Here is an 8909-nt window from a genome sequence, read left to right as displayed (position 1 = left end):
GCTCCTGAATCGCCGCGTTCTCCTCTAGAAGTATCTGTTCCTGAGCCGCCGTGTTCTCCTCTAGAAGTATCTGCTCCTGAGCCGCCGTGTTCTCCTCTAGAAGTATCTGCTCCTGAGCCTCCATTCTGCTTCTCGCTGTGTATCTTTTTCCATCAATCTGAGGTTCCTGGAGGTTACAGGGTTTGTGGTGGATTCTGGAGTGTGTGTATAAATATATACAGTGCCTACAAGTAGTATTCAACCCCCTGCAGATTTAGCTGGTTTGATAAGATGCAAATAAGTTAGAGCCTTCAAACTGCAAACGAGAGTAGGTTTTATGAACAGAAGCATAAATCTTACAAACCAAAAAGTTATGTTGCTCAGTTGAATTTTATTAAATTTTAAACATAAAAGTGTGGGTCAATTATTATACAACCCCTATGTTTAATATTTTGTGGAATAACCCTTGTTTGCAATTACAGCTAATAATCGTCTTTTATAAGACCTGATCAGGCCGGCACAGGTCTATGGAGTTATCTTGGCCCACTCCTCCATGCAGATCTTCTCCAAGTTATCTAGGTTCTTTGGGTGTCTCATGTGGACTTTATTCTTGAGCTCCTTCCACAAGTTTTCAATTGGGTTAAGGTCAGGAGACTGACTAGGCCACTCCAACACCTTGACTTTTTCCCTCTTGAACCAGGCCTTGGTTATCTTGGCTGTGTGCTTTGGGTCGTTGTCTTGTTGGAAGATGAAATTACGACCCATCATAAGATCCTTGATGGAGGAGCGGAGGTTCTTGGCCAAAATCTCCAGGTAGGCCGTGCTATCCATCTTCCCATGGATGTGGACCAGATGGCCAGGCCCCTTGGCAGAGAAACAGCCCCACAGCATGATGCTGCCACCACCATGCTTGACTGTAGGGATGGTATTCTTGGGGTCGTATGCAGTGCCATCCAGTCTCCAAACGTCAAGTGTGTGGTTGGCACCAAAGATCTCGATCTTGGTCTCATCAGACCATAGAACCTTGAACCAGTCTGTCTCAGAGTCCTCCAAGTGATCATGAGCAAACGGTAGACGAGCCTTGACATGACGCTTTGAAAGTAAAGGTACCTTACGGGCTCATCTGGAACGGAGACCATTGCGGTGGAGTACGTTACTTATGGTATTGACTGAAACCAATGTCCCCACTGCCATGAGATCTTCCCGGAGCTCCTTCCTTGTTGTCCTTGGGTTAGCCTTGACTCTTCGGACAAGCCTGGCCTCGGCACGGGAGGACACTTTCAAAGGCTGTCCTGGCCGTGGAAGGCTAACAGTAGTTCCATAAGCCTTCCACTTACGGATGATGCTCCCAACAGTGGAGACAGGTAGGCCCAACTCCTTGGAAAGGGTTTTGTACCCCTTGCCAGCCTTGTGACCCTCCACGATCTTGTCTCTGATGGCCTTGGAATGCTCCTTTGTCTTTCCCATGTTGACCATGTCTGAGTGCTGTTCACAAGTTTGGGGAGGCTCTTAAATAGTCAGAAAAGGCTGGCAAAAGAGATCTTTAATCCACACATGTGAAGCTCATTATTCTTGGTGCCTGAACTACTTCTTAATACTTTAGGGGGACCAAACAGAATTCTTGTGGTTTGAGGGGTTGAATAATAAATGACACTCTGAATTAACTTTTAACGTTTTAAAAAAAAAAACAAAAAAAAACAAAAACAAAAGTTGCTGCAGTGCATTTCCCACTTCCAGGCTGATCTACAGTACAAATGTCACAATGCCAAGTTAATTCCGCATGTGTCAACCAGCTAAATCTGCAGGGGGTTGAATACTACTTGTAGGCACTGTATATATGTACACTGTATATATAGACACTGTATATATAGACCGTGCGTCAGCGGCTGCCGTTAATGATTACATGATTCCACTATTGGTGCAGTGTATACAGTGTGTCACCTGCAGATCAGTATAACACAGCTGTGCGGTGTATGGAGGTTACAGGGGCCCGGTGGTCTCTATGGCGCTGATTACCTGTGGTCTTTGGGATCTCCGAAGCAAGAATGCACACTAGAGTATCTAATCCCATGCTGTGTGATACTGTCTGCTGAGCCATGTATCTAATCCTATCCTGTGTGATACTGTCTGCTGAGCCGTGTATCTAATCCTATCCTGTGTGATGCTGTCTGCTGAGCCGTGTATCTAATCCTCTCCTGTGTGATACTGTCTGCTGAGCCGTGTATCTAATCCTCTCCTGTGTGATACTGTCTGCTGAGCCGTGTATCTAATCCTCTCCTGTGTGATACTATCTGCTGAGCCATGTATCTAATCCTCTCCTGTGTGATACTGTCTGCTGAGCCGTGTATCTAATCCTATCCTGTGTGATACTGTCTGCTGAGCCGTGTATCTAATCCTCTCCTGTGTGATACTGTCTGCTGAGCAGTGTATCTAATCCTCTCCTGTGTGATACTGTCTGCTGAGCCGTGTATCTAATCCTCTCCTGTGTGATACTGTCTGCTGAGCCGTGTATCTAATCCTCTCCTGTGTGATACTGTCTGCTGAGCCGTGTATCTAATCCTCTCCTGTGTGATACTGTCTGCTGAGCCGTGTATCTAATCCTATCCTGTGTGATACTGTCTGCTGAGCCGTGTATCTAATCCTATCCTATGTGATACTGTCTGCTGAGCCGTGTATCTAATCCTATCCTGTGTGATACTGTCTGCTGAGCCGTGTATCTAATCCTACCCTGTGTGATACTGACTGTTGAGCCATGTATCTAATCCTCTCTTGTGTGATACACAGTCTGCTGAGCCATATATCTCAGTAGCGTAGCTACGGGGAAGGGGGACAAAGGGTCCCCCCCCCGACCCCGCGCTCTGAGGGACCCATCCGGAGCTACACTACTTTAACTGTATCAGCGTGCGCAGCATTGTACTATATGGAGGACCTTGGGGAGTGCATTATACTATATGGAGGACCATGGGGAGTGCATTATACTATATGGAGGACCATGGGGAGTGCATTATACTGTAGGGAGGACCATGGGGAGTGCATTATACTATATGGAGGACCATGGGGAGTGCATTATACTGTATGGAGGACCATGGGGAGTGCATTATACTGTATGGAAGACCATGCGGAGTGCATTATACTATATGGAGGACCATGGGGAGTGCATTATACTGTAGGGAGGACCATGCGGAGTGCACTATACTATATGGAGGACTATGGGGAGTGCATTATACTGTATGGAGGACCATGCGGAGGGCATTATACTATATGGAGGACCATGGGGAGTGCATTATACTGTATGGAGGACCATGGGTAGTGCATTATACTATATGGAGGACTATGGGAAATGCATTATACTGTATGGAGGACCATGGGGAGTGCATTATACTGTAGGGAGGACCATGGGGAGTGCATTATACTATATGGAGGACCATGGGGAGTGCATTATACTATATGGAGTACCATGCGGAGTGCATTATACTATATGGAGGACCATGGGGAGTGCATTATACTATATGGAGGACCATGCAGAGTGCATTATACTATATGGAGGACTATGGGAAGTGCATTATACTGTATGGAGGACCACGGAGAGTGCATTGTACTATATGGAGGACCATGGGGAATGCATTATACTATATGGAGGACCATGGGTAGTGCATTATACTTTATGGAGGACTATGAGAAGTGCATTATGTTATATGTAGGACTATGGGGAGTGCATTATACTGTATGGAGGACTATGGGGAGTGCATTATACTATATGGATGACTATGGAGAGTGCATTATGCTATATGGAGGACTTTGGGGAGTGCATTATACTATATGGAGGACTATGGGGAGTGCATTATACCAGAGGCGGACCTACCGCCGGTGCAACTGCACCGGGGCCCAGCAGTGCAGGGGGGCCCTTGCCGGTCTGGTAATATTGAGGGCAATCTGGCCTGCTTATAGGAGCCCATGGCCAGATGGCCCTCTCTTGCGCGGCGGGCAGGGAGCGATCCCTCCAGCTCCACTGCCATCAGGAGGAAAATGACAGCGGAGCTGAGGGATCCATCCTCACCTCTGCTTCCTGCCCGGCGCTTCCTCCCTGACACATGCCCACGCTGCTTGATGACGTCATCATGCAGTGTGGGCCTGTGTCAGATCGAAAGTTGCCTGCACCGGAGGAGGATGTTGCGGGGGAGCGTGCTGAGAGGTAAGTTGTGTTTTTATTTATTTATTTATTTTATACTGAAACGGCTGGGGAGGTGGGGGAGAGCAATGATGGAGCTGGTGGCGATGGGTAGAGAAACGATGGGGCTGATGGCGATGGGGAAAGCAATGATGAGGATAGTGGCGATGGAGAGAGCAACGATGAAGATGGTGGCGATGTGGAGAGCAACGATGAGGATGGTGGCGATGGAGAGAGCAACGATGAGGATGGTGGCGATGGAGAGAGCAACGATGAGGATGGTGGCGATGGAGAGAGCAACGATGAGGATGGTGGCGATGGAGAGAGCAACGATGAGGATGGTGGCGATGGAGAGAGCAACGATGAGCATGGTGGCGATGGAGAGAGCAACGATGAGCATGGTGGCGATGGAGAGAGCAGCGATAAGCATGCTGGCGATGGAGAGAGCAACGATAAGCATGGTGGCGATGGAGAGAGCAACGATGAGGATGGTGGCGATGGAGAGAGCAACGATGAGGATGGTGGCGATGGAGAGAGCAACGATGAGGATGGTGGCGATGGAGAGAGCAACGATGAGGATGGTGGCGATGGAGAGAGCAACGATGAGGATGGTGGCGATGGAGAGAGCAACGATGAGGATGGTGGCGATGGAGAGAGCAACGATGAGGATGGTGGCGATGGAGAGAGCAACGATGAGGATGGTGGCGATGGAGAGAGCAACGATGAGCATGGTGGCGATGGAGAGAGCAACGATGAGGATGGTGGCGATGGAGAGAGCAATGATGGGGATGGTGGCGATGGGGAGAGCAATGATGAGGCTGGGGAGAGCAATGACGGGGGTTGCTGGGACAGAGCAATGACGGGGGAGCTGGGACAGAGCAATGATGGGGGGTACTGGGACAGAGCAATAATGGGGGTTTCATTTTGCTTGAACTGTAAAGCCTTGTATATTTTCTGTGTGAACACAGCCTTACAGTTAATTGGGGAGAGTCACAGAGACTGAATAATTTATATTATTGGGTGGCGGAGATTATAGTTAATGGGGGGCACAGTGCTGCTTATCACTTTGTATTTTTATTACTAAGTAGCTAATAGTATATTAATGGGGGGGTGGTACATATGTACATATCTGTATTCAGGGGCACAGTGCGAGGGAGACACATGTATACATACAATATGTGACCTTGTTATTTTCAGGGCTGCGGTGATCATCGTGACGAGTCGTGGCTGGGAGATGTCGACATGAAGGTCTGACCAGACGGAGAAGAAGCAGCAGAAACCGGCTCTGATCAGATGAGATGTCAGCGGTATGTGCCTGGATGTAGATATTATTCTGTATCTGCACTGTGTGACTTGGAGTGATAATGTTATCTGTAAAATCCCTTAGGCCACATTCTCACATTCCTGTGAAATGTCCGTGTGCTGCCAGATCTTTTTATCGGATGGTCCACGGACTCGTACAGTTTTATAGATCCATTCACACATCCATGAAAATCAGGGATCTGAGAATGTTTTATTCTGCTCCGATTTTGAGGATTAGAATAGGTCATGCTCAATGCGTCTGTAAAAGCGGGCAGCACACCGACACTGCACACAGATGCAGGAATGTAGCCGTATTATGTATAGCACAGTCCCTTAGTATATAGTGTACTCACTTATTATGTATAGCACAGTCCCTTAGTATATAGTGTACTCACTTATGTATAGTAGAGTGCCTTAGTATATAGTGTACTCACTTATTATGTAGAGCACAGTCCCTTAGTATATAGTGTACTCACTTATTATGTAGAGCACAGTCCCTTAGTATATAGTGTACTCACTTATTATGTATAGCACAGTCCCTTAGTATATAGTGTACTCACTTATTATGTAGAGCACAGTCCCTTAGTATACAGTGTACTCACTTATTATGTATAGCACAGTCCCTTAGTATATAATGTGCTCACTTATTATGTATAGCACAGTCCCTTAGTATATAGTGTACTCACTTATTATGTATAGCACAGTCCCTTAGTATATAATGTGCTCACTTATTATGTATAGCACAGTCCCTTAGTATACAGTGTACTCACTTATTATGTATAGCACAGTCCCTTAGTATATAGTGTACTCACTTATTATGTATAGCACAGTCCCTTAGTATACAGTGTACTCACTTATTATGTATAGCACAGTCCCTTAGTATATAGTGTACTCACTTATTATGTATAGCACAGTCCCTTAGTATATAGTGTACTCACTTATGTGAGTTACATAGTTATCGTTTTTACTATGTATAACACCCTCCCTTATTACCTAACTCTCTAGTTATATATGGCTCTTATTATATAGCTTCCTCTGCTGTTATGTGTAGTGCTGTCCCTTACATAGCGTATTTTTGTTAATCACGTCGCCCTCTTTTTATTACATAGTCCTCTCTTGTTAGATATATAATGATTGCTGATGGAGCCGCCGGTGACCAGAAGATCAGTCCATCAGCTCCTCCATCAGAAAAGAAGCTTTCCCTTGTTAGATATATAATGCAATTACGACTGATGGAACAAGACAGGACGGTATATAATAAAGGCAGGGGGCTATATAATCCGATATGTAAGGGACAGTGCTGAACATAACAAGAGAGGGCACTGTGTAATAAGGGACGGCAATATACTGTACATAATAAAGGAGGCTATGTAAGAGGTATGTACACTATCGTTCAAAAGTTTGGGGTCATTTAGAAATTTCATTATTTTTGAAAGAAAAGCACATTTTTTTTTTTTCAATGAAGCTAACATTAAATGAATCAGAAATACCCTCTATACATTGTTAATGTGGTAAATGACTATTCTAGCTGCAAACATCTTGTTTTTATCGCAGTATCTACATAGGTATATAGAGGCCCATCTCCAACAACCACCACTCCAGTGTTTTAATGGTACATTGTGTTTGCTAACTGTGTAAGAAGCTAATGGATGTTTAGAAAACCCTAGAAAACCCTTGCACAAGTATGTGAGCCCAGCTGAAAACGGTTTGGCTGATTTGAGAAGGTATACAATTGAACTTCCTTTGAGCTAGTTGAGAATCTGGAGCAGAAAAAGAGAACTTTCATGTGAAACTCGACCATCTATTCTTGTTCTTAGAAATGAAGGCTATTCCATGCGAGAAGTTGCCAAGAAACTGAAGATTTCCTACAACGGTGTGTACTACTCCCTTCAGCGGAGAGCACAAACAGGCTCTAACCAGAGTAGAAAGAGAAGTGGGCGCCCCGCTGCACAACTGAGCAACAAGACAAGGACATTATAGGAGAGCACAAACAGGCTCTAACCAGAGTAGAAAGAGAAGTGGGCGCCCCGCTGCACAACTGAGCAACAAGACAAGGACATTATAGGAGAGCACAAACAGGCTCTAACCAGAGTAGAAAGAGAAGTGGGCGCCCCGCTGCACAACTGAGCAACAAGACAAGAACATTATAGGAGAGCACAAACAGGCTCTAACCAGAGTAGAAAGAGAAGTGGGCGCCCCGCTGCACAACTGAGCAACAAGACAAGGACATTATAGGAGAGCACAAACAGGCTCTAACCAGAGTAGAAAGAGAAGTGGGAGACCCCGCTGCACAACTGAGCAACAAGACAAGGACATTAGAGTCTCTAGTGTGAGAAATCGACGCCTCCCACCTCAACTGGCAGCTTCATTAAATAGTACAAGCAAAACGCCAGTGTCAACGTCTACAGTGAAGAGGCGACTCCGGGATGCTGGCCTTCAGGGCAAAGTGGCAAAGAAAAAGCCATATCTGAGACTGGCTAATAAAAGGAAAAGATTAATATGGGCAAAAGAACACAGACATTAGACAGAGGAAGATTGGAAAAAAGTTATGGACAGACGAATCAAAGTTTGAGGTGTTTGGATCACACAGAACATTTGTGAGACGCAGAACAAGTGAAAAGATGCTGGAAGAGTGCCTGACGCCATCTGTCAAGCATGGTGGAGGTAATGTGATGGTCTGGGGTTGCTTTGGTGCTGGTAAAGTGAGAGATTTGTACAAAGTAAATGGGATTTTGAATAAGGAAGGCTATCACTCCATTTAGCATCGCAATGCCATACCCTGTGGACAGCGCTTGATTGGAGCCAATTTCATCCTACAACAGGACAATGACCCAAAGCACACCTCCAAATTATACATGAAGTATTGAGGGAAGAAGCCGGCAGCTGGTAGTCTATCTGTAATGGAGTGGCCAGCGCAGTCACCAGATCTCAACCCCATTGAGCTGTTGTGGGAGCAGCTTGACCGTATGGTGCAAAAAGTGCCCATCAAGCCAATCCAGCTTGTGGAGGGGCTTCAGGAAGCATGGGGGGAAATGTCTCAAGATGACCTCAGCAAATTAACAACTAGAAGCCAAAGGTCTGCAATGCTGGAATTGCTGCAAAGGAGCATTGTGTGACCAAAGCAAAGTGTGAAGGAGAAAATTATTCTTTCTAATAAAAATCATTATTTCTAAACTTGTCAATTTGTCATTTTGCAACTCATTTGATAAATTAAAGTATGAGTTTCCATGGAAAACACAAAATTGTCTGGGTGACCCCAAACTTTTGAATGGTAGTGTATGTGTGTGTGGCTATATATACATCTGTAGCTTTGTCGCCATAAAAGGTGGGGGACCCAGACACATTTCTTGCACAGGGGCCCCAAGTAGTCAGTGTCCGCCCCTGCATTATACTATATGGAGGACTATGGGGAGTGTATTATACCAAATGGAGGACTATGGGGAGTGCATTATACCAAATG

General features: G+C 45.6%; 1 long non-coding RNA gene across 1 annotated transcript; it reads left to right on the top strand.

Annotated features, from left to right (window-relative positions):
• The first annotated feature begins 5258 nt into the window (after positions 1–5258).
• Positions 5259–8572, top strand: LOC141253122 (uncharacterized). The gene is made up of 3 exons (XR_012314235.1): positions 5259–5454; positions 7004–7173; positions 7267–8572. It is a non-coding gene; the product is annotated as an uncharacterized lncRNA (long non-coding RNA).
• The last annotated feature ends 337 nt before the right edge of the window (positions 8573–8909 follow it).

This window comes from Phyllobates terribilis, unplaced genomic scaffold (assembly GCF_046119375.1).
Source record: "Phyllobates terribilis strain yellow unplaced genomic scaffold, ASM4611937v1 Scaffold_2__4_contigs__length_985480577, whole genome shotgun sequence".
Classification (NCBI taxonomy): Eukaryota; Metazoa; Chordata; class Amphibia; order Anura; family Dendrobatidae; genus Phyllobates; species Phyllobates terribilis.
Note: the sequence above shows the minus strand (reverse complement) of the source record. Positions and strands in the feature narration are given on the sequence as shown.